Source organism: Syzygium oleosum, unplaced genomic scaffold, assembly GCF_021117445.2.
Source record: "Syzygium oleosum isolate NSW1041296 unplaced genomic scaffold, Sole_v2.1 Sole_v2.30, whole genome shotgun sequence".
Taxonomy (NCBI): Eukaryota; Viridiplantae; Streptophyta; class Magnoliopsida; order Myrtales; family Myrtaceae; genus Syzygium; species Syzygium oleosum.
Window position 1 is genome coordinate 1,338,343 of NW_026607514.1, and position 22,784 is coordinate 1,361,126.

Sequence of the window (22,784 nt, forward strand, 5' to 3'; positions counted from 1 at the left end):
TCGCTCAAAGTGGGTGGCACGGGTATTTTAAGCCATTCTATGAAGTTTTGAAATTTTTACTTTTTGCTTATTTTTATTTTTTTGGCATCTAAAAAAAATTAAATTTTGCTCAAAGTGGGTGGCAACAGGTATTCTAAGCCATTTTGTGAAGTTTTGAAATTTTTATTTTTTTTTTTTTTTTGGCACCTAAAAAATTTAAATTTCCTCAAAGTGGATGGCGCGGTATTCTAAGCCATTCAGTGAAGTTTTGAAATTTTTATTTTTTGCTTTTTTAAATTTTTTTCGCACCTAAAAAAATTAAATTTCACTCAAATTGGGTGGCCACAGGTAATCTAAGACATTTTGTGAAGTTTTTAAAATTTAGATTTTTTTATTATTTTTTATTTTTTTTGCCATCTAAAAAAATTTAAATTTCGCTCAAAGTGGGTGGCCATAGGTATTCTAAGCCATTTTGTGAAATTTTAAAAATTTTTATTTTTTTTATTTTTTTCGACACCTAAAAAAATTTAAATTTCGCTCAAAGTAGGTAGCCACAGATTCAAAACCATTCTGTGAAGTTTTGAAATTTTTAATTTTGCTTTTTTTTTTCACCTTAAAGATCGTGACTTCAGGATGAACATGTGTTTTGAAAAAGAGTTCTCCCAGAAATGATTCTCATTTTTGGTCTAGAAATAGAAAACTTACTTCTTCTTTTTTTTTTCCGATTTCGTTCAGAATCGGTTACGGAACAAAAACTTATCCCAGAAATAGAAAAATGAAATTACGTTACCAAACGAGTTTCGGTCCAAAACCGATTACGAGAATAAAAATCGGTTACGGACGGAACTTGATCATAACCGAGTTATCGGTTAGAGCTTGTGATATCAAAGCCCTACATGGAAGTGAAAAGAAACGGAGATTTTGTAAAAAGGGGGCACACACATATTTACAAGCCTAAAAGAAACCAATGGAGATTAAGATTAGGGCTATGGAAGATTGAACTGTTACCGCAATGCTAGAACAAAAGTACGCAATCTCAACTCTAAGGCTCTATTCTCGCTACGGAGTCTTAGTCTTCGGGCAATTTGGATTTGAATTTTTGAATGAAGCCGCTCGCACTCTCGGGTAAGGATTACCAAGGTATCTTGCCGTTGATGTATGAGCTGGGTGGTTAGACCCGCGGATGCTTCATTAAGCTCAAACCATCGAAGGAGGTCGGCATAGAGTGGATCACTGGGACTTATTTGCCCAAGGAGCCTTTGGCTTTCTTGGTGATTGGTGTTTAGTTGTTCTAACATAACTTGGAGTTCCTCTTTGGCATCGACCCTCTCCATTTCTTTATGCCGATATTCGGCAGAGGCAAGTTTAATACAGTTATCTTGATACACTTCAAAGATTGAGTTGATGGAAAGGGAGAAGCTCCTATAAGCATGCTGGAATGCAAAACAGGGCACAGAGCTTATTAAAGGGTCCAAGTTCAGTAATAAGTAATTTATTTCTCCCATTAGAGGCGGATTGAAAATGATGTGGGGATATCCATAAGATAAAATATCAGACTGTCTCCTCCACTTCTCCAAATCGCGTGACCTCGAAGATGAAAACAGACCATCATGAAAATGAGAGATTATACCATCATCTTGAGATGTTGTGTCCCTACTCCTGCTGCGATCAGATCTGGACCGGGAAGACTCCGCGCGATGTGAGGAAATGCCTAAAAAAATGACATTAAAACAAGCTATCGGTTCTGAAAGTTAAATGACAATGAAAAAACTGGCTTACCGGAAGAAGATGGGAAGTCAGTATCACATGTTGCGCAAAGACTGTGGAGTTGAGGAGCTGAAACCCTGATTACACGAAGGAGGATAGCTTCGGTACCATTAGAGAACAAGGCGTCTCGATATGGAACCCACCAGTCCTCGAAAGAAGGAGTAGCCCTCGCGTATATACGAAAAATATCGTAATAAGAGCAGGAAATTATCTTGTCTCTGACGACTTCCTCACATTGGAATGCTGCTCATGGGTGCAGGTGTTTTGGAAGTGCAAAAGGAAAATCAATAGAATAAACGCAAGGCATAGGGATTCCCTGACTCACTCCGAACTGTCGAGCGCAATATTGAGGGTGATGCACTTCAAGCCCAGGGAAATACTTACCATCCTCAGAGAAAAACAAAGGTAGATCCGCGGAAGCAAGAACTTGTCCCTATAAATCTTCGTCTTCTGGATACTTACTTGAGTTGGGATCTAGAAATCAATCAGATGCCGGATTCAAACTAGAATGAAGGACAGGGTCAAAGTTCAAGGAATCCTCCTGAATCGAAAGAAAATATTTAAGGAAGAAAGAAAATGGAGAGAGATGCGAAGAATGTTGTTTCTGTGGCTTGTAGAGGATGGTTATACCGAAATTGTCAGAACTAGGAGGGTGAGAGTTCACTTCATACCATCACTGGGGGACCTCAGGAAAGGCATTAAAAAGGGTTGGAAAATATAATTTGACCCATGCTTGAAGGAGCCAAAGGGTCTAAAAAAGGGGTCCGGATGCTCAGCGATGAGTGAGGTTTGAAAATTAGTAATGGATCTGTACAAAGCGGCGATTATCATCTTGTCGAGAGGTTGATCATTCTCAGAGGCCATGGTGACAGCTAGAAGACCAAATTCCTTGGATATAAGATTTGAGGGGACACAAAACGCGTACCGAGAAAGACCAATACAGAAGGAAAGCAGCATGCTCTTTCCGAGTAACATCACCTCCGTTGTACATGAAACGCCTCACAAAAGCGTTAGGATGAAAATCCGATGGGCTCAAGTCATGAAACATATGAGCCTCGCAGGAGTACAGGGTAAGTGATTTGTCGTTGTACGGAGCGAGTCGAGTTAAAGCATGAACATCGAGTAAAGTGACGGACATGGGGCTAGCCGGGAGAAAGAAACAATAAGTAGAAGGAGACCAAAAGCAGCAAAGACTGGCAAGCATGTCGTAGTCAACGAAAAGAGGAACGCAACAGAGTTCGAGAGCTCGGTGAATTTGAAGTCTCTTCTAGTAGGGCTCCATGATTGGTTTGAGACGATTATACCATGTGAAAAACACATAATCAAAGGTGGGCAAGAAATCAAACCTCTTATTGGTGGGAAGCCATTGCCAATCAATCAAAGAACCTTGCTGAAATTGAAGGCGTTCTCTAAAATGCCGAGGGAAACATTCATCAAAGAGTGAAGGTGGGAGAAGAACCTTAAAGAAAGGATCGATTATAAGTTCAGAAGGTCTGGCGTGGTCCTCATCCATGGAACCACGGACCGAGTTTACAGACTGTGTGGAAAGAATAACTCTTTTCTCTAATCGGTGTAAAGAGAAGAGCCGGCCAGTATAAGTGCTAGGGTGATAGTCATTTCGGTTGTATGCTTTAGTGTGATCAGCCATGAATGAGCAGAGAAGCTAAGGGTCACAGGATTGTGATGAGCGGAAGAGAATAGTTAAGAAGAAGGCAAACTGGAGGATCAATGAAAGTGAAATGAAGGAAGAAACTGCCAAACAAAGGAGTTGAAAAGACATAAAATCCCAAAAGAATGTGGGTAACCGTGGTAGTTCATTTATATCATGGGACACGTGGAGAGAGAAGTTGGTTGCCGTACAGGAGCATTTACTGATAGACATGATTCAAAAGTCAAAAAAAAGAGAAGACGAACAAGCCACTAGTCGCAGTCACATCAGTGACTAAAGAAATGTTAATGCCGTACGGAAAGATCAGATAAATAGCAAGTGAAATCAGCACAATTTCATTATTCACAAACGGGAATACATCTTTTCGACTACAGTTTGAATGGAAGTAAAGTCTTTATCCAAAGAAAGGTTCTTGGCAAGGAGGCGGGGCTTGAGGACGTTCCAACGATCCAAGGCTGTTACATAGTCCTAGGCTTCCTTAGTACATTGAGTTACCTTCTTGACCCTGGCATCAAGGAAGCGCCACGACCTAGTCATGTCAAATTGATGAGCTAAAAGCGCACGGCGAACTTCAACCAATTGAGCTTCAAGGTCAAAAACTGTAAAATGTCTTTTGCTGATTTACAATCAATTCTCAATAAAAAAAATTTGGTTCAAAAGACCTCCTTGAAAAATAGATATAGATAAAACAATGGCAATGATTTCCATTTTTATAATGGAGTAATTCTTTTGACAATCATTCTAGTGTTTGGAGACAAATTGAACAATTTGTTCTTTGTTGTCTTTTGTCTGTTTTAGAATTCCTCTGTATCCTATATCTAAAGCATTTGTTTCAACAATCTTAAAAGCAAATGGGTCAGTAAGATGTAAGCAAGGAATCTCTTTGATGCTATGTTTAATTTGTTTCACAATATTGGTATGAATCGAGGTCCAAGGCAGATGTTCCTTTTTAAGTCTTTGGTAAAGGGGTTTGCAAATTATGTTGATATTTGGGAAAAAAATCTATAACATAATTCAGGCTCCCAAAAAATCTTTGTAATTGATTCTTATCTCGGATTTCATCAAGAAATTTTTCAGCAAAAAGTATTGATTTTTCAATGGATATAATGGTTCCTAAATGAATATGATGTCCTAGAAATCTTATTTTGGTTTGAAAAAGGGATATTTTAGTTGGCGAAACTACCAAACCATTTTTCTTAACAATGCTAATAAAATGATTAATATGTTTAAAATGTTGGTCAATGTTGGAGGAAAAAATGAGAACACCATATATGTATACAATGATATAATCAGAATGTGGATTAAAAATGTCATTCATAATTCTCTGGAATTCAGATGGGGCATTTTTTAATCCAAAGGGCATGACATTCCATTTATACTGTCCAAATGGGACAGTGAAGGTAGTTTTATATCTGTCCTTTTCATTGATTTGTATTTGCCAAAATCCTGATTTCATATCGAATTTATAAAATAATTTTGAACTGTGTCGTCTATTTAATAAGTCCTTTTTATTAGTAATTGGATATCTTATCCACTTCAGAGCTGTATTTAAAGGTTTATAGTTGATTATCAATCTTGGGACTCCTTTTTCTAATTCAGCATTTTTGTTGACATAGAAAGCAGAGCAACTCCAAGGTGATTGGCTTTTCCTAATGAGTTTTTTATCAAGAAGTTCCTGGATTTCTTTTTGACAAAAATTCATGACTTCATGATTCATTTGGTAAGGTCTTGCCTTGATCGGGATTTCTTTTTCAGAAAATCTGGATTCATAGGGTAAATCAACTATATGGTATTTTCTAGACCAAAAAACATTAGGAAGTGTCGAACATATGGAACTTTTTATGCAAGTTTCAAGATTAGCAATTCTTTTCTTAATAGTAGGATCAGAAAGATTTTGCTCAATCATTTTATGTTCAAGGTCTTCTTTTAAATATTGAAGGTGGTTTTCTTTATTTTGGATAATACAATTTATTTCAGAAATGGATTGTTCCTGAAGTGTATTTAAGTTCTTGGTTTGTGGTTTACTTATAAAATTAAAAATTACTTTCTTTTTTAAAAATTTGGTCTCGATACCATCATTAGTAACTTTAAAAGGCTGTACAAGTCCTATAAAAGGAGTTCCTAAAATGACATTATGTTTAATGTTTTTGACAAGAAGGAACGAAGTTTAATAAGAAGTATTATCCTTTATTATTTTAGCTTCTGGAATTTTATAATTAATATGTAATTTATTTCCTGATGTTGATTTGAGTAATTGGGTTGTTTTTTCAAAATATTTGGTTGGTATAAGACCTTTTCTAATACAGTTGAGATTTGTTCCTGTATCAAAGAGTGTTGTTGTATTTAAAATAAACTCATTATTGATTCTTATAGTGATATTTATAAACCATTTTCTGGCTGTTATTTCTGAAAGCACGAGCAAGAAGTTTGGATCGGAGAGGTTAGGGTTAGAATTGAATTGGGATTCCGAAGATTCTTCAATCTTTTCTTTTCCTTTTATAAAATTGGATTTTATCCATAGGATTTCCTTTTGCATCTTAATTTGGGTAAGCTTGAGATTATGAATCTCTTGCTTATGGTGGTTGATCTCTTGACTAAGATCGTTTATGGAAATAGGTCGAGAAACAATTTTCTTTCCCCTATTGAGGAAGGTAGAAAGATTATATAAGGGGTATCAGAATGCTGTTTGGAAGTTATAGAAGATTGGAGACCACTAAGATATTTAATTCTATCTTCAAGTTCAGCGATTTGATCAATTGTTTGTAAAAGAATTTCTTCCTCTTTTGTTAAGACATTTATTTCTAAAGAGTTTTGAGATTCTTCTGATTCTAAAGAGGAAGCAGTTTCAATATCATTAACCTGAAGTCCATTTTCTTCAGATTCATCAGAGGAACTGCTATTAGTCTCAACCATGATTTGACTAAGATGATTAAGAGTTTCATTGTCTAGATTTAATTCGTTAAGTTTTTTACTCATTCTGCAATATTTGGAAGTATGTCCTTTCTTTCCACAATTGCAGCATTCAATATTTTTGAAGGGTTTTTTAAAGGATTTATTTTTATTATAACCTTTTCTAATGTCTTGTTTGTGTTTCTTCATATTAAATTTTCTCCTAATCCTTTTAGCTTCATGTTCTGGAGGACATTTGCCTGAATATTTAGATTTTGAAATCTTAAAGGATGGGTCATATTGGGCGCAAAAATCTCGTAATCCTTTGTTAGAGTTCTTTTGTTCCTTTTTGACCTGTTTTTGCAAGCGTATATTGGTACACAATTGAGTTCTTATTTTATAAACATAGGAAGTTAATTCACCATAAGAAAGGAGGTTATATGGGATTTGTTCCCCATATTCTCCTCTTATCTTATTAAGAACTTGTTCTTCTATCAATTTTGGTAGACCAGCAAGAAATTTTTCTTTCCAAAAAGGTTGATTACAATCTGGCCTAAGGAAAACTCTTTATAAGAAGATTTCTTTATATTCTCTAAATTCTCCTAGAGTCTTGCATTTCATATTAGATAAGAGGTCTAAATTCTTATCACGAATATGAGATGAGTCTCCTAAGAAATGCTGGGATATGGAATATATCAAGGTATTGACAGCATCTTGGATAGGTTGATCTTCCTCATCAACAATCCTTTGACCATAATCATCTAACTTATAAGCATTAAGAATCTGTATTCTTTGCTCGTTAGTAAGATAATTATTCCACCATCCTCTCAACTGGCTAGTAAATCCTGCTATTATAAGATAAACAACTGAATGATCTGTGGTGTCAAGGATGGTTTTATAGATATTTGCAAGTATGACCATTTGGCTAAGTATGTTCAAAAGGTTATGTTCAGAGACCCCATCTATGTTCCATTCATAAATCGATCCTGAAGAATATTTATTTTGGATTTTAGAAGATAATTCTTCAAAAGCTATATCAGGCGGTATAGCCCTGGAGAAATATAATATTTGTGGGTCTTTCCACGTGATTCTATTAATTTCAGGGATAGATTCATTATCAGATTCATCAAGAACATTGAGTTGGCCTGGAGTGTCTATTACTATAAGATTAGTATTTGCTATTTTGGGGGTATCTAAAATTATGGAAGATTTAGATTCTTTTTTAGAAATTGATTTTCCCTTAATAGCTCTTTTTCTTTCTTCTAAGGCTCTAGCAAAATCTATGTTAGGATTTTTAGGGAGTTCAAAATTTCTAAAAAGAGGTTTTTTCAAAATATTGGGTTTGGTAGTGATTTGGGTCAAACTGGATTGGACAGAAGAATCTATCCTATCTAATTGTTTTCCTATAGTATGAAGATGTTGATTAAAATAATTATTTTGTTCAACTATCTTTTTTGTACCTATACCCTCCATTTCTAAAGATGTTTTAAAAGGAGAAGTTATTATTTCAGCTTCTCGGTGTTGTAATTTTATTTTTCTAAGTGGAGGATGATTAGATTATATGGTTTGGCCATTGTCTAATTTCCACTTGCAAAATTGATCTAAAACACATATTTCTTTGTTTTGTAGAAAACATTCTTCAAACTAGTCAAAAAAGAACATTTGAATTTCATGCTCGGGCATGTATCTATAATATTCTTCCTTGATCTGTTTTGTTTGATCTTGCAAGTTTGCAAAGAACCAACCTCTGGTTTGAGTATTTTTAAAAGAATTAAATTCTTGGTTTAGAAAGAGATCCTATTTGGCACAAACTCTTTTTCTAAGACATTGATCTCAGGATCCGCCATCTCAGAAGGAGTGGGTTCAGGATATTCTGGGTTTTGTTCTTGCTGATAAACAGGCCTAGATATACCTGATCGGTTGTCTATACCGCTAATATTAGTAAGAGGAGGAGCACTTGGTTGTCTTGTTTTTGGAATGATTATTGGAGGTAGATTTGGGCTTAAATCTACTGACTTTCTGGAAGAAGTAGATTGCCACGAAGGAATTGACCTAATATCACAACATCTTATGGAGAACTGTATCGTCACTCTTCCTTCTGGATGTTGGATGATATTTGTGGAATCAGAATTATGAACAACTCGTTGGGGAATTTGGTTCTCTAATTCCCATTGTTCAGGAAGGGTTATCTGATTCCAAGGAACCATTTTTGGGATAGTAATATTGGCTCTTGAAATGTCAGTTTGTAAGAGAAGTGTTTCTCTTTTAGAACTGAGTTTAAAAGCTTTACTTCCAAAGGCAGAGTTCATAACTTTGTAATAAACTGTATAAACGAGTGCAATGGGAATTGACCCTTCGACTATTGAGTAATTATGGGTTTTTATTTGAAGAGTAAGAGACTTTAAAATATTTTTGTCTTTAAGAGAGACCGTAAATCCAGGATGACTATCAAAATATATTGAATCACTGCAGAGACTAGTTTCTACTGCCCCAAGTATAGATTCATCATATTTCAAAAGTCTAGCATCTCTCATAACGAGAAGTAAGGAAATATCTAGCCATTCTTTAGTAAGGGGTTTGGCTTCTACTTGGACTAAACCTATATGAATATAATTTCATTTATGGGCATGCTTCTTTATAGAATCCTTATTTAATAGTTGTATTGAAGCAAAAGAGTTAGAAAGAGGGACACCTCTTTCTTCAGTAACTAATATGTAATCATTTTTCCCGAAAAATTTAAAATTTGAGTGTTCATATATTTGGTTGAATTTAACCTTTGGAATAATCCAATTTTCTATAGATTTATTAAAATCTTCTATAGTGATTTCTTCTCTATTTATGGGTCCCTGATGTGAGGACATTTGTGATATAGAACTTGAAGAAGACATGGATCTTCTTAATAAGTTCATTGCACGAGACTACTTTCTTCTTTCTATAGTTCTTTAACTGATGTTGATCAACGGTCTCATTACCTCTCCAGGTTTTGTCACGCCCCGAACTCCAACGTGCTCGCAACACCCCTTCGATCGGTCGTATTGAATGCGACGTCCCAGGATGCGTCACCGACCCAAAAGATACACCCACATGTGCACACAAGTGGAAGCGAAATAAACAACCTAGATAATAAACAATGAGAGAGGGATAATAGTAGCACAAAACAATAATTGCATAGCATTAGGAAACCGTCACTTACAACATTCGGTCATACATTCAGGCATTAGGCTCTTAGGGTTAAGATCCACCATCATCATCAAAAAGGGACATGTGGTAGGGTAGATTAACAGAATACACAAAAAGGGCTCTACCAAAAAGCTCCTACACCCAATACCCAAACACTCTTACGGTGCCCAATTCGAATCAGACCCTGAATACTCGGACTCCGTGTCCGAGTTGATCTCGATCGGCTGTTCCTTAATACCTGACTCTTCCTCGGGCTCGGACTCTATAGGCTCCGACACAGGCTCGGGTTCTTCTTCAGGCTCGGACTTCTCAAATTCTTTTTCGAGCTCGGGATCCGCAGGTTTTGGTACGGGCTCGGGTACTATAGGCTCTAGCTCGAGGCTGGGGTTCTCCCGGTGGATCTTCGGGGTCTGTCACCTCACCATCAGGAGTATACTTGTCCCGGGGCTCCCAATTCACAACATCCTCATTATCATGCTGTAGCTCCTCAAAATCACAGATTGGCCTAGTAGTCTCCAACCCATCACGATGAAACCAGGCCAAGTAAGTATGACGCTGCAAGTCCTCTAAGCCTACATCTACCTAGATTGTAGTGAGGTGCCTAATGTAGGTCTGATGCGGACCTGCAGGATACTCGGTCTCCTCATGCACCGTATGCATGGGGACCCCAAAACGCCTAGCTGGCGGCATGCTCAAGGGCGGGGATCTGAAATGGTTTGCATTACAGCAATGAGAATAAATCTTAATAAGCAGACAACCTAAACCCCACCTAGGCCAATGCGTACGTAGACAAGTCCCAACATGCAATCTAACAATCGACATAATCGAATTCATACACACACTTACCTCGCCTCACATCACATGTCACCTCTGCACGTTAGTCAAACACTATAATGCAATAATAGCTCAAGAACGTAACATAAACACTCGAGCGCCATATACACGTACAATCACCCAATTTAACCAAACACATTTCACATACGTGTCCAACCAACTATCCATGACCTGCGTCAACACGCCTTAGGTCCAGCCCTCCCATCAATCCAGGCTCAGTCCCGCATAACCACACCTTAGGACATTTCAATCGACCCGCGTAACCATGTCTCAGCTCATTTCTTGCCTTACTAGCCACACCCGCGTAACCACGCCTCATGTTGGTAGCCCTCCGATCAATCTGGGCTTAATCCCGCGTAACCACGCCTCAGGACATTTCTCTCGACCTGTGTAACCACGCCTCAGGTCATTTCTTACCTTTATAGCCACACCCGCGTAACCACGCCTCAGGTTGGCAACCCTCCGATCCTTCCAGGCTTAGTCCCGCGTAACCACGCCTCAGGACATTCCTCATGCACATACGCCACAACACAGTTTGCCATACTAACACGTCATAACATCCCAATTCAAACCACAAGCTCACCACATTAGCCCACCAACCCGACATTCAAGTCGGCCACATTCAAACATTAATTCCACCCACAAACGCCACGACAATTCGGTCATTTAACCCACCACAATTCAGCCACACATTCACCACAATTTAATCTACAACCTACCACTTTCTAATCAACAATTCCATTCCTAACTTAGCCGCTAATTCGACACTAATCAATCCCTAAACAAGTCTAATAATACCCAATGTACTAAGTAGGGATTAGGAAGTCACTTACCTAGGTCCAAAGCCAAAGAGGACAAGCAAAAGCCTGCAAAGGCTGGTCGAGGTGGCGTCGAACTCGGCGTGGCATGGGCACAACGGCCGGCAAAGCGCTCGGCCAAGGCCCGGGACTCTCGGCCACGGTAGGGCACTCGGCCAGGCGACGGGCGAGCGGCTGGGCGAGCAAGCGGGTGAGCGGGCAAGCGGTTGGGATAGCTCGGGCACGGTGGGGCGGGCGGCCCGGGCGAGCTCGGCCACGGTGCGGGCAACTCGGCCACGGCAAGGGCCGGGGGCAACTCGGCCACGGCCGGATAGCGGGCCGGGCGAGGCTGCTTTGCCCTGCCGGAGCAAACGGGCCAAGCGAGCCGGGTAGGTGGCTGGTGATAGCCAAACGAGCGGCGGCGACAAGGCCGGCAGCGCGATTTATAACGACGGCGACGGCGACGGGCGAACGGCGCGACGATGGCAGCGGCAATGGCGCGGCGCGGCGGCGAGAAGTGAGCAGCGAGAGGAGGCGGCGAGACTCGCGGGCGACGGCGGTGAGACGAGCGGCTACTGGTGAGACCCGCGGCAGCGAGCTGTTGGGCGAGCTGGAGAGCGGTTGGGGGCAGGAGCGGCGATCGGACGGCGGCCATGCGAGCAACGTGCGGCGGTTCGTCGGCGCACGGCGGGGGCGACTGGTTTGGGCGGTCTCGAGGCGACGGCGGACGCTGGCACGTGGCAGGGCTGACTGGCGACGACGACGACGTGCGGTGGCTAGGCGGCGACTAGCTTGGCCAGGCGACCAGCACGGCGGCGGCTGGTTGCAAGCTACTGGGAGACGACGAGCTCAACCCAGCGAGTTGCCAAGCGTGCGGATGAGCGAGCAGCGACGGCGTCCGGTGGCTGGGCGGCGGCGGAGGCAGTGGCTCGTCGAGCGAGCAAGTGGAGGCACAAGGCGGACGGCGAGTGGTGGTCGGCAGTCGAGCGAGCAGAAGAAAAGCAGAAGCAGAAGCAACGGCGAAGAAGAAGAAAGAAGAAGAAAGGAGGAGAGAGAGAGAGAGTTTGAATGGGTCAGAGGAGGAGGGGACGTGCGCACAGGGGGGAGGGGACGCGTGCGTAGGGGAGGGACGAGAGAGAGAGAGTAATCGATCGCGATCCAACAGCCCACATTCAAACCCGAAGTCGATCTAACGGTCCATAAAAAACCCTAATTATGATTTATGAAAAAGGCCAAATACATTTAATAAAATACACTAAGAGGGAGGTCTACTAGTCAAAATCCGCACTCGGTCCAAATTTCACTTTTTGATAATTCCTGGCAATATCGATGCTGGCCACAAATAATATCGACACCGTCCAATTAAATTTATCACGGAACTCCGAGAAATTCGACACCAAAGTTCAGGCTCTAAATAACGGCCAAATTTGATCGAATGCGATTTTAGCGAAATCTCAAATTTAAAATAATCCGAGAGTGATCAGTTCTGGGCGAGATTCAACTATAAGAGCACTGACGAAGTACACGTTTTATAAATCCCAAATTGGGTCGAAATTCGGAATATCACAGGTTTTACTACCGGGACCACAACAGACATGCAAAGAAGTTTAGAAAGATCTCCACGAAGGAAATCGCTTTAAGTGACAAATGACCTTAAAAAGAGTTACTATATCTCCCCCTTGGCTCTGATACCAAGAAGTAAAATGGGGCATTTTTTAATCCAAAGGGCATGACATTACTTGAAGACGGTGATCTAGGTTCTTTTTTCAAAGGCATATAGGCTTGATAAGATATAGTGGTATTGAAGGTTTGCTCTAGTTATTGAGCTGCTTGTAGCCAGCTCGTGATATTGGTCAAGCCTTTGGGCTTTACTTCTGGAGACTCGGCAATTTCTTTGCCTTTGTCTCTTCTTGTGGGTGTTTTGGGAGGCATTTTTCCTGTAAGAATTCTCGTGTGGACATCATATTCATTTAGAAACCATTATACCCATTGAAAGATCAATACTATTTGCTGAAATTTTTTTTGATGAAATATGAGATAAGAATCAATTACAAAGATTTCTTGGGAGCCTGAATTATGTTGTAGATTTTTTTCCCAAATATCAACATAATTTGCAAACCCCTTCACCAAAGACTTAAAAAGGAACCTGTAACATTCTGAAATTCGACCCACTTGGGATTTATGAAATGAATGGTTTATGGATGTGCTTGTAGTTGGATCTCGCCCGGAATTGATCACTCCGAGAATACTAACCGTTAGGGAAAGGCTAATTAGGGATTTAAATTCGCGCGACCAAAGAACTCGATCGTGAACCAACTTTCGACCATGAAAATTATCGACGTGACATTTTGAGCCAATGTAGGCCGATCCAAGGATAGCTAGGGATCAGTTCGCCATTGTCATACGAGTGGATCGCGGGTGATTCCACTTGATCACGAAATGAATTGACGAATGATCCCAAACCTATACCCCGTCGGAACTAGCGATCGATCCTCACAATTAAGTGACAACCGAGGTCGTCACGACCCGAGTGAACTTGAACGTGGCTTGATTTAGTATCGGCCACGGGTCAAAAGTGCGAATTTCCCCAAAAGCCACCCGTTAGTTTGAGATATGCTCAAGTTGCGTTATTTAAAATTTAGTCATTAATTAGAGACCAAGTTGGGTATTGGAAATTTAGAAAGTCATGACAGAATATTTGGACGACGTTGTCATTAGCATGATCAATCTTAGGATTGTCCGAATCCTTCAGAAAAATCGAATTTCGGCAAGAAATGGAAAATGACCGTTTTACCCCTGGAAGTTTGTTAAGGCCAAGTGTAAATGGGGAAGGGCATTTTGGTCATTTCACCCTCACTTTAGAAATGACAATTTTTAGACAATTTTGCTCTTGGACTTTTTTGTGAAATTCCCATTTTACCCTTGGATATTTTGGAAAATATTTGATCTCAGCCGTTGATCTCAAGGTAAGAACGAATCTTGGCCGTTGATTGGAAATGTGAGAGAGGGGCATGATGGTCATTTAGGCTTGGGTTAGACACCAATTACTGGTGTTCTTCATTTATAATCCTCATTTCTCTCTCTCTCACCTCTCTCGGCCTCACCCTCTCTCTCTCCCCTTCCCGACCGAGCCAACCCCTCCCCACCGTGACCGTGGCCGTCCGGCCTAGCCAACAGCCGCCGCCGTCCTCTCGCCTAGTCGGATCAGCCGTGCCCGGAGTAGCTCGCCGCCGCCATGGCCGCTTGCCTCACCACCGCCGCTCACCTCACCGTCTCTCTCTCCCCTGTTCTGTCCCCACCGAATCACCATCATCTTCATTCTGTCCTGTTCAGCCGCCGTCCAACAGGTAAACTTTGCCGATCACCGTGCGCCGCCGTTTGTTCGGCCGCTTCGCGCAGTCATTTGTTCGCATTGTGTGGCCATTGGGTCGACCACCCCACCTCTTCAGCTGAGCTAGCCTAGATTCCAAGTAAGTCGCCCCTTAAACCCTATTTAAGATATCGGGTATCGATAGACATGATTAGAGGCTGAATCGGGTTGATTAGGGGCTGTTTTAGGATTAATTAATGGCTGTTAGGGCTGTTTTGTGTGGATTTATTAGGGGCTGATGTTGGCTGACTTTGGTGGTGCAATGGTGATGAATTGGGACTGAATTGAGGCTGAATTAGGTGCTGGAAATTGTAGCTCGCATTAATGAGCGAATGGTCCAAGTTAGGGACTATTTGTGTCGATTTGACGTGCTGTGTTGTGGCTTGATTGTGGGGGTTGCTAGGGCTGGAAATAGACTCGGAAATGCTAAATTTATGTTCGCAATAGTGGCTGTAATTGTGGGCCCGATGGTGGCCTTGTATGTTTGTTGAGTGGTGAATTGATTGATTGAAATGTGGACCGTTATGTGCGCGCATGGACTGAATTGTATTGATGGGCAATTGGCCGTGATTGGGTGTTTATTAAGCATAAGAAATGCGTGTGGTTTGGTGCGTGCACGGGCCGAACTTGATCGGCTAGTATATTGGCATGTTGATGTGTAAATTGAGTGAGCGAATAAATGAGAAATTGTGCACGAGGTTGTATGTGTGGTCACGAAAATCCTTGAGGCGGTACCATTACGCGGGGAATTGATCCGTCTTGAGGCAGTACTATTACGTGGGACGATGCCCGGTATTACCGGAGGACGGCCAACCTGAGGCGGTACCATAACGCGGGTTGTGCCTTAGGTAGTGGATGTTGAGCCTGATGCGGCACCATTACACGGGCAATATACATAGCCTGAGGCAGTACCACTACGTGGGCTAAGAAGTGTCGTGAATATGAGTTGGTCGCAATGAACCTGAGGCGGTACTATTACACGGGTCACTGGAGAGTCAAGTGGAAAATATGAGATGGTCGCAGTGAACCTGAGGCGGTACTATTACACGGGTCACTGGCAAGTTTGGTGAAAATAGTGTGATGAGGCAGGAGCGAGTGCGTGAAATATATTTGAAATGTGGATGTGATTGGAAATTGTGTTATTGTGGCTAACGTGCAGGTTGCACGCAGGAAAAGCCCAGGTAAGTATAAATTGTGTGCCTATTATGTGGTGGCTGAGTGTGTTATGTTTGAACTTGTCTGGAGGTACGTGTTAGCCTAGGTGAGGTTTGGGGTGTGTACTTATTGAGATGTGTTCTCATGGTTGTTTCAACCAACAATTTCAGAACCCCGGCCTAAGTCATGAACCTTCCACCGCCGCCGCCACAGCGTTTTGGGATTCCGATGCACACCGACCATGATATTGTAGAATATCTGATAGATAAAATATGACCTGGGTGAAATATACTACTGTAGTATGGGTAGACGTAGGACTACCTCAGTGGCAGGCCCACACCTACACCGCATGGATGTTTAGGGACGGGTTGGATGAGTTTGGCCTCATCCGTGGCTTTGACGTTCCGTTTGACGGAGTTGAGGATTGGGATCCGTCAGCCATACCCCCTCCTAACGGTGAGATGACTAGTTTGGATACTAGTCTAGCGCAGTCTGGACTTCAGGCCGCACTTGCAACACCTGAACCTCCCGTGGCCGAGCCTGATCCGGAGCCGAAGGAGTCATAGGCAGGGTATGATCCTATAGATGTGGATCTCGATGTGATACTAAAGGAGGAACCAGAAGAAGAAGACCCTGACGAAGAACCTGAAGAGGTGCCAGAAGAAGAGCTCGAAGAAGACCCAGAGATGAAACCAGAGGACGAGCCAGAAGAGGAGCCTGATGAGGAGGAGCGGGTCGAGGTTCCGATAGAGTTGGGTGATATAGACAACCCAATTGAGATCGAGGCTGATTCGGAGTCCTCAGAGGAGCAGGTGGCTCAGGGGGATTCAGACTCGGGGCCTGAGGAGTCAAACTCGGAGCGGACGCCATCTAAAGGGCGTAGGGGCTAAAGTAGGGGTTGAGTGTAGGTCTTTTGAGGTGTTCCATGTTTAGGCAGATAGGGTACCCATGCTACTGATCTTTTTGATATCGATGGTGTGTAGTTTTAATAGTTCGGTGTGCATGTATATGATATGGGTTGTATATGATGGATATTGTATAAGTTGGATAAGTAATGAATGTCTATTCTCCCTTTTTACCCCTAGTCAATTATTGTCTGGGTGTTTGTGGCTTTCGCTGGTGTTTTAAATCTCTGATAAGTTGAATTAGGTCGGTGATTTTCTGGGACGTCGCGATGTTCGACCAAAGAGGTGTGTCGCGCGCTCGATAGGGTTCAGGGCGTGACAGAACCTCCTCCTTGAACCTCGATTCATACCAATATTGTGAAACAAATTAAACATAGCATCAAAGAGCATAAACTTCCCAAATGCTATCAGAGCCATTAAACTTCTTTCCATATATCACACGAGAGTTGGCTCCAAGCAGCCCAAACACCTGAACGTAAACTTCCTTCAATAAATAAACCACTTTCAATAGAACAACAGCAACCCTCTCCATCCATGCAAATATCACAACTTCTTTCCATATTACCCAAAGAAACTTTGCAAACACTGCAAAAATCCCTAAATACAGAACTTTCAATATCATAAAAGGTACAGTCTCCCTCTCCATTAAATATGAAAGAATTTCCAGCGAGGTGGTTATTAGGCCATCGGCAACCCCTCCTAATTTTCAAGTAACCAAATCAAAATTTGTGCAAAAAACCTTTTCGAAAAAATATATACTGTTGAAAAAGGATTTTGGCTTGAAGATCCCAATATATTCGCAAAAAATATGGGAAAAAATGGTTTTATACTCCCCATGATCCTTACAAAACAGTTGAATATTACGAGAAAATTTTGGAAGAAAACAGGTTCAATAGAATTCAAGAATTTTCAATATAAAAATACCGATATCGTCAATTATTCCACTGCAAAAATAGTAAGGATCATCCATCCTTATGAGTGGAATCCCAACCCCATAGCTCCAGTCAAATTCATTATCAGAATTACCCAATCTATTCCATACAAACCCAGCTACACCTATTTTGATTACCAACAAGCCTGGTGGAATGTCTTTCTTAGACAAAATATAAATTTCAGGCATACCTAGCATTTTTATTTTGAAGAAAACTTTGACATTCACCAAATTCCATACTGGTTCAATAGATGGTGGGAAGGTTTTAGCCCCCTTCCAGAAATCTTACATACTGCAGCCCAACCTGGTTACAAGATGTTTTTGAGAAAATACAAACCATTGCCCGTTGAAGAGGCATTCCCTCCTCTCATGATTTATTTCATAAATTCCAGAGTCTCCTGGGTCACTGCCTGGGAATTTGGATGCACAAAATCCACATATGATCCCAACATTTTAATCTTGATAAGAAAATACAAAATCAAATGGTGGGATGGTTTCAAATTCTGGGAAAAAATCTATGAACAAACAGTGATAAAATGGCTTAATAAGAGGTCTACTTCAAAAGCCACTCCATTTTTACATAACAAGTCCTTTGCAGTTTCAAAATTGGCTTCTGCTCAAACAGAAGAAGATTTCTACCAAGCTTTGAAACAAACTCTTGTTGAATATGAAGAGTCTCAGTGTTCCTCTCATTCCCATCACAGCGGGAACACTAACGAGGACGATTGTTATGGCATCAACTTAGCTGACAACGAAGATCCTGGAGATTGTTACCTTCCATGCATCCTCCGGTCAAAGAAGCAAGGAAGAAGATTAGATAAGATATTTTATACGAAAAGCACTGTACACTATAGCTACAGTAGACCACTTCGTCTTTAAATACCCTTTCATTCTCTCTAAAGAAGGCACCCTCTTTTTTTAGAAAATACACAAGACAGAGAAACCTCTCGATCTCTCTCATCTATTCTGAAATCAGAGAATCCTCTCAATCTCTCCATATCTCATACACTGATCCTATCTCTTGAATATCTTCACCTACTCATCTCCATACCCAGATCTCCTTCCATTTCTCATACACTGTTCCTTCCTCTTGAATATCTTCACCCACTCATCTCCATACCCAGATCTCCTTCCATATCTAATACACCAATCCTACCTATTGAATAATATCTTCACTCTTCTTCCTAAAATCCCAAATCCAGTAAGTTTCATATCCACATATTCATATCATCCCTGAAACACCTTTATGTTCCAAATCTTGTTCATGATCTGAGGATATAAAGGTTTTTATTTTCTGTAATTTGCACATGTACTTTTAATATTTTCACTTGTTATCTTTCAATACTGTTTAAATGTCAGTACTTATCATGATCTTTTCTTATCTGTAATTTATAGTATAGTAATTTAATTTACATACCTCACAATCGACAGGTTTTACCGCCTGTGGCTGGTCATTTTCTATCAAATTTCATATCTATAATTTAGTTTACATACCCCACAATTGGTAGATTTTACCAACTTTGGTTGGTCTGCTTCTTATTTAATTTTGACGTAATCTTCTTACTGTTTTACCCTTTTCTGTTAATGCTCGCTATTTTATTTAGTTTTATATTATTTCTAAATGTGGAATACTTTACTTTCATTTTAGAACTTTACATTGAACTTATAGATTTAACTGACAACATAATACGTTGTTTAGAGTTATTTCATAATAATATGTTTACTCTTAAAAGAAGACGTTTAGGTTAAATACAAGTCTATTTTTTTTATCTCCTATATATATATATATATATATATATATATAAATGAAAGTTTAGAGTGTTGCGAAGCTATATCATTATATGGATCTCCATTTGAGCTTGCGTTTACCCAGAACAAAATTTTGAAGTTTGCCGCGCGTGCTGGACAAAATTCTAGCAGTAATTTCGGGGCTGAGTTTCTTCTATTTTCAGCTAGTTTTTGGGTCGGCCAAGTTACGGGCTTTGTAATAAGTCGAAAAGGCTTTCTTTGGACTATAAGTTTGCTTGAAACGGAGTCCAGTGGAGGAAGTTATGGCTCGACCAAGTTCGTCGCGTGAGCTTCACATAGTGGACCGAATGGTTATCCACTATGGGCGAGCTTGCCGTTGGCGCATAGGTATCGTTTTATTGACAAATAAACGTAGTTTTATCGAGTTGTTCGCTAGAATATCAGTTTACTTAGTTTTTAATACCGTTTTTCGATTAATTGTTAGGTATTCGACTACGTCGGCTCGAGTAACTACTACAGGTTGGTTTTTCAGGTTTCCCAAGTGAGTGATACTATTTTTTCTTTGAGTTTGTAAACTCATGTTTCAAAAATGATATGTTATGAGATATAAATTACCAGCAAAGAGGTGCTAAGATGCCAATCAAGGAAAACGAAGATAAGACTTGTGGCAGGTATGCTATCCCACACACAAATGGCTCTCCGGGCCTTTATAAAAAGTACTACCTTTTAGCCACTAAGTCTTCCTTCGAATTTTGATTAGCACCTTATAGCTACTTTATAGTAGCAGAATTCTAATGCACAGATTCCAAATCATGGCAAGTATAGAGCATACTACCAGTACTAATAAGTACACATACATTTGTTTAAAGAATTACACCATGCAAAAAGGTAGAAGCGAAGATTTAAGGACTCATAATGCACACATGTTGTCACGCCCTGAACCCCAACGGGCTCGCGACACCCCTTCCTTCGGTTGTATTGAACGCGACGTCCCAGGACGCGTCGCCAACCCAAAAGAAACACCCACATGTATACACAAGCGGAAGCGAAATAAAACAACCCAGACAATAAACAATGACAGAGGGATAATAATGGCACAAAACAATAATTGCATAACATTAGAAAAACCGTCGCTTACAACATTCGGTCATACAATTCAGACGTTAAGCTCCTAAGGTTAATATCCACCATCATCATCAAAAAGGGACAGGTGGCAGGGTAGACTAACGGAATACACAAAAAGGCTCTATCAAAAGCTCCTACACCCAGTACCCAAACATTCCTACGGTGCCCAATCCGAATCAGACCCTGAAGACTCAGACTCCATGTCAGAATCGATCTCAATCGGCTGTTCCTCATGACCTGGCCACTCCTCGGGCTCGGACTTTATAGGCTCCTCCTCGGGCTCAGGCTCCATAGGCTCAAACACGGGCTTGGGTTCTTCTTTTGGTTCGGACTCCTCAAATTCTTCTTCGAGCTCGGGATCCGCAGGCACTACAGGTTCTGGTATAGGCTCGGGCTCGGGACTAGGGTTGGGATCTTCAACATCTGGGTTCGTGACCTCACCATCGGGAGCGAGAGCAGCTGAGGGGTTCCACTCACCCACCCCGTTGAACGGAACATCACAAAACCGAAGCGGTCCGTAGATGTTGTGCAAATCCCGATAACAGTACGCCCGGTACGTATTGGGCTGCAACTCCGGTCTACCCACATCTACCCACACCACTGTGGCATGCTTAACATAGGCTTCCCCTTCTCCTACGGGGTACTCTACCTCCGAGTGCTCAGTATGTCTCGGGATCCCAAAACGTTCAGGCGGATCGCTCATGGTCGAGGTCGGGGGTTTGAAATGGTTTGCATTACAGCAATAAGAATAAATCTTAATAAGCAGACAACCTAAATCCCACCTAGGCCAATGCGTACCCAGACAAGTCCCAACATGCAATCTAACCAATAATATCAAGGATTCACATAAACGTACTTACCTCGCCTCAATCCGCACGTCACCTCTGCACGTTAGTCAAACACTATAATTCAATAGCTCAAGAGCACATCACTATTACTCGAGCGCCATACACACGTACATTCACCCAATTCAATCAAACACATTTCGCACACGTGTCCAATCAACTATCCACGACCCGCGTCAACACGCCTCAGGTCCAGTCCTCCGGTCAATCCGGGCTCAGTCCCGCGTAACCACGCCTCAGGACATTTCACTCGACCCGCGTAACCACACCTCCGGTCATTCTTACTTTCCTCGCCACACCCGCGTAACCACGCCTCAGATGGACAGCCCTCCGATCAATCCGGGCTTAATCCTGCGTAACCACGCCTCAAAACATTTCTCTCGACCCGCGTAACCACGCCTCAGGTCATTTCTTACTTTCCTCGCCACACCCGTGTAACCACGCCTCAAGTTGGCAGTCCTCTGATCAATCCGGGCTTAGTCCCGCGTAACCACGCCTCAGGACATTCCTCATGCACACACGTCACAACACAATTTGCCATACTAACACGTCATCACATCCCAATTCAAACCACGAGCTCACCACATTAGCCTACCGACCCAACATTCAAGTCGACCACATTCAACATCAATTCCACCCACAAACGCCACGACAATTCAGTCATTTAACCCACCATAATTTAGCCACACAATCACCACAATTTAATCTACAACCTACCACAATAATCCATACACCAATCACATTCTAGCCAACTAAGTCACTCCCTAACTTAGTCACTAAACCAATTCTAATTAACCCCTAAACAAGTCTAAAAATACCCAATCTATTAAGTAGAGATTAGGAAGTCACTTATTAGGTTTTGGCCCAAGGAAAATCGGCTAGGGGTCGAAATGGCCCCGTCGGGGTAGCGGCGGCTCGGCGCGGGCGAGGGCGCAGTGGGCAAAATAGCCTGCCAGGCTCGGCACGGCACTCGGCCACGGCCTGGGACACTCAGCCACGGCTGGGCACTCGGCCAGGCGAGCGGGCGACGGCTGAGCAAGCTCGGGCACGGCTTGGGCAACGGCCAGGCGCGCTTGGCCACGGCTCGGGCAGGCGAGCTGGGCGACTTGGCCACGGGCGAGGGCGAGCGGCGCGAGCGGGCTACTCGGCCACGGCCGGGCTACTCGGCCACGGCCAGGGACAAAGAGCTAGGTGAGCCGGGTAGGCGGATGGCGACGGCCAGGCGAGCGGCGATGACGGGGACGACGGGCGAGCAGGCGACGGCTGGGCGCTTGACACGGGCACACGAGTAGGCGACGGCTGGGCTGGCTGGCAAGCGAGCTAGCCGGCATGCTTGGTGAACAGTGACGGCGGCGAGCTCGGCCAGGCGAGCAGCGACGGCGATGGGCAAGTTGGCGATGACGGCAACGACGTTAGGCAAGTAGTAAGCTGCTAGGCGAGACCCGCGGCTGTGAGCTGCTGCTGGGCGGCGACGACAATGGCAAGCTGGGCGGCGAGGCTCGTGGCGGCGTCGTGGGCGGTCGGGCAGCGCCGGGCAAGCGGCTAGGCGCGACGCGAGCAAGACGCTGTGCGCGTGGAGGAGAGGGGAG

The 22,784-nt window shown here is 42.4% G+C and overlaps 1 pseudogene; it reads left to right on the forward strand.

Annotated features, from left to right (window-relative positions):
• The window catches only part of LOC115690173 (benzyl alcohol O-benzoyltransferase-like), a 72,368-nt pseudogene that overhangs the window by 36,661 nt on the left and 12,923 nt on the right, over positions 1 to 22,784 (forward strand).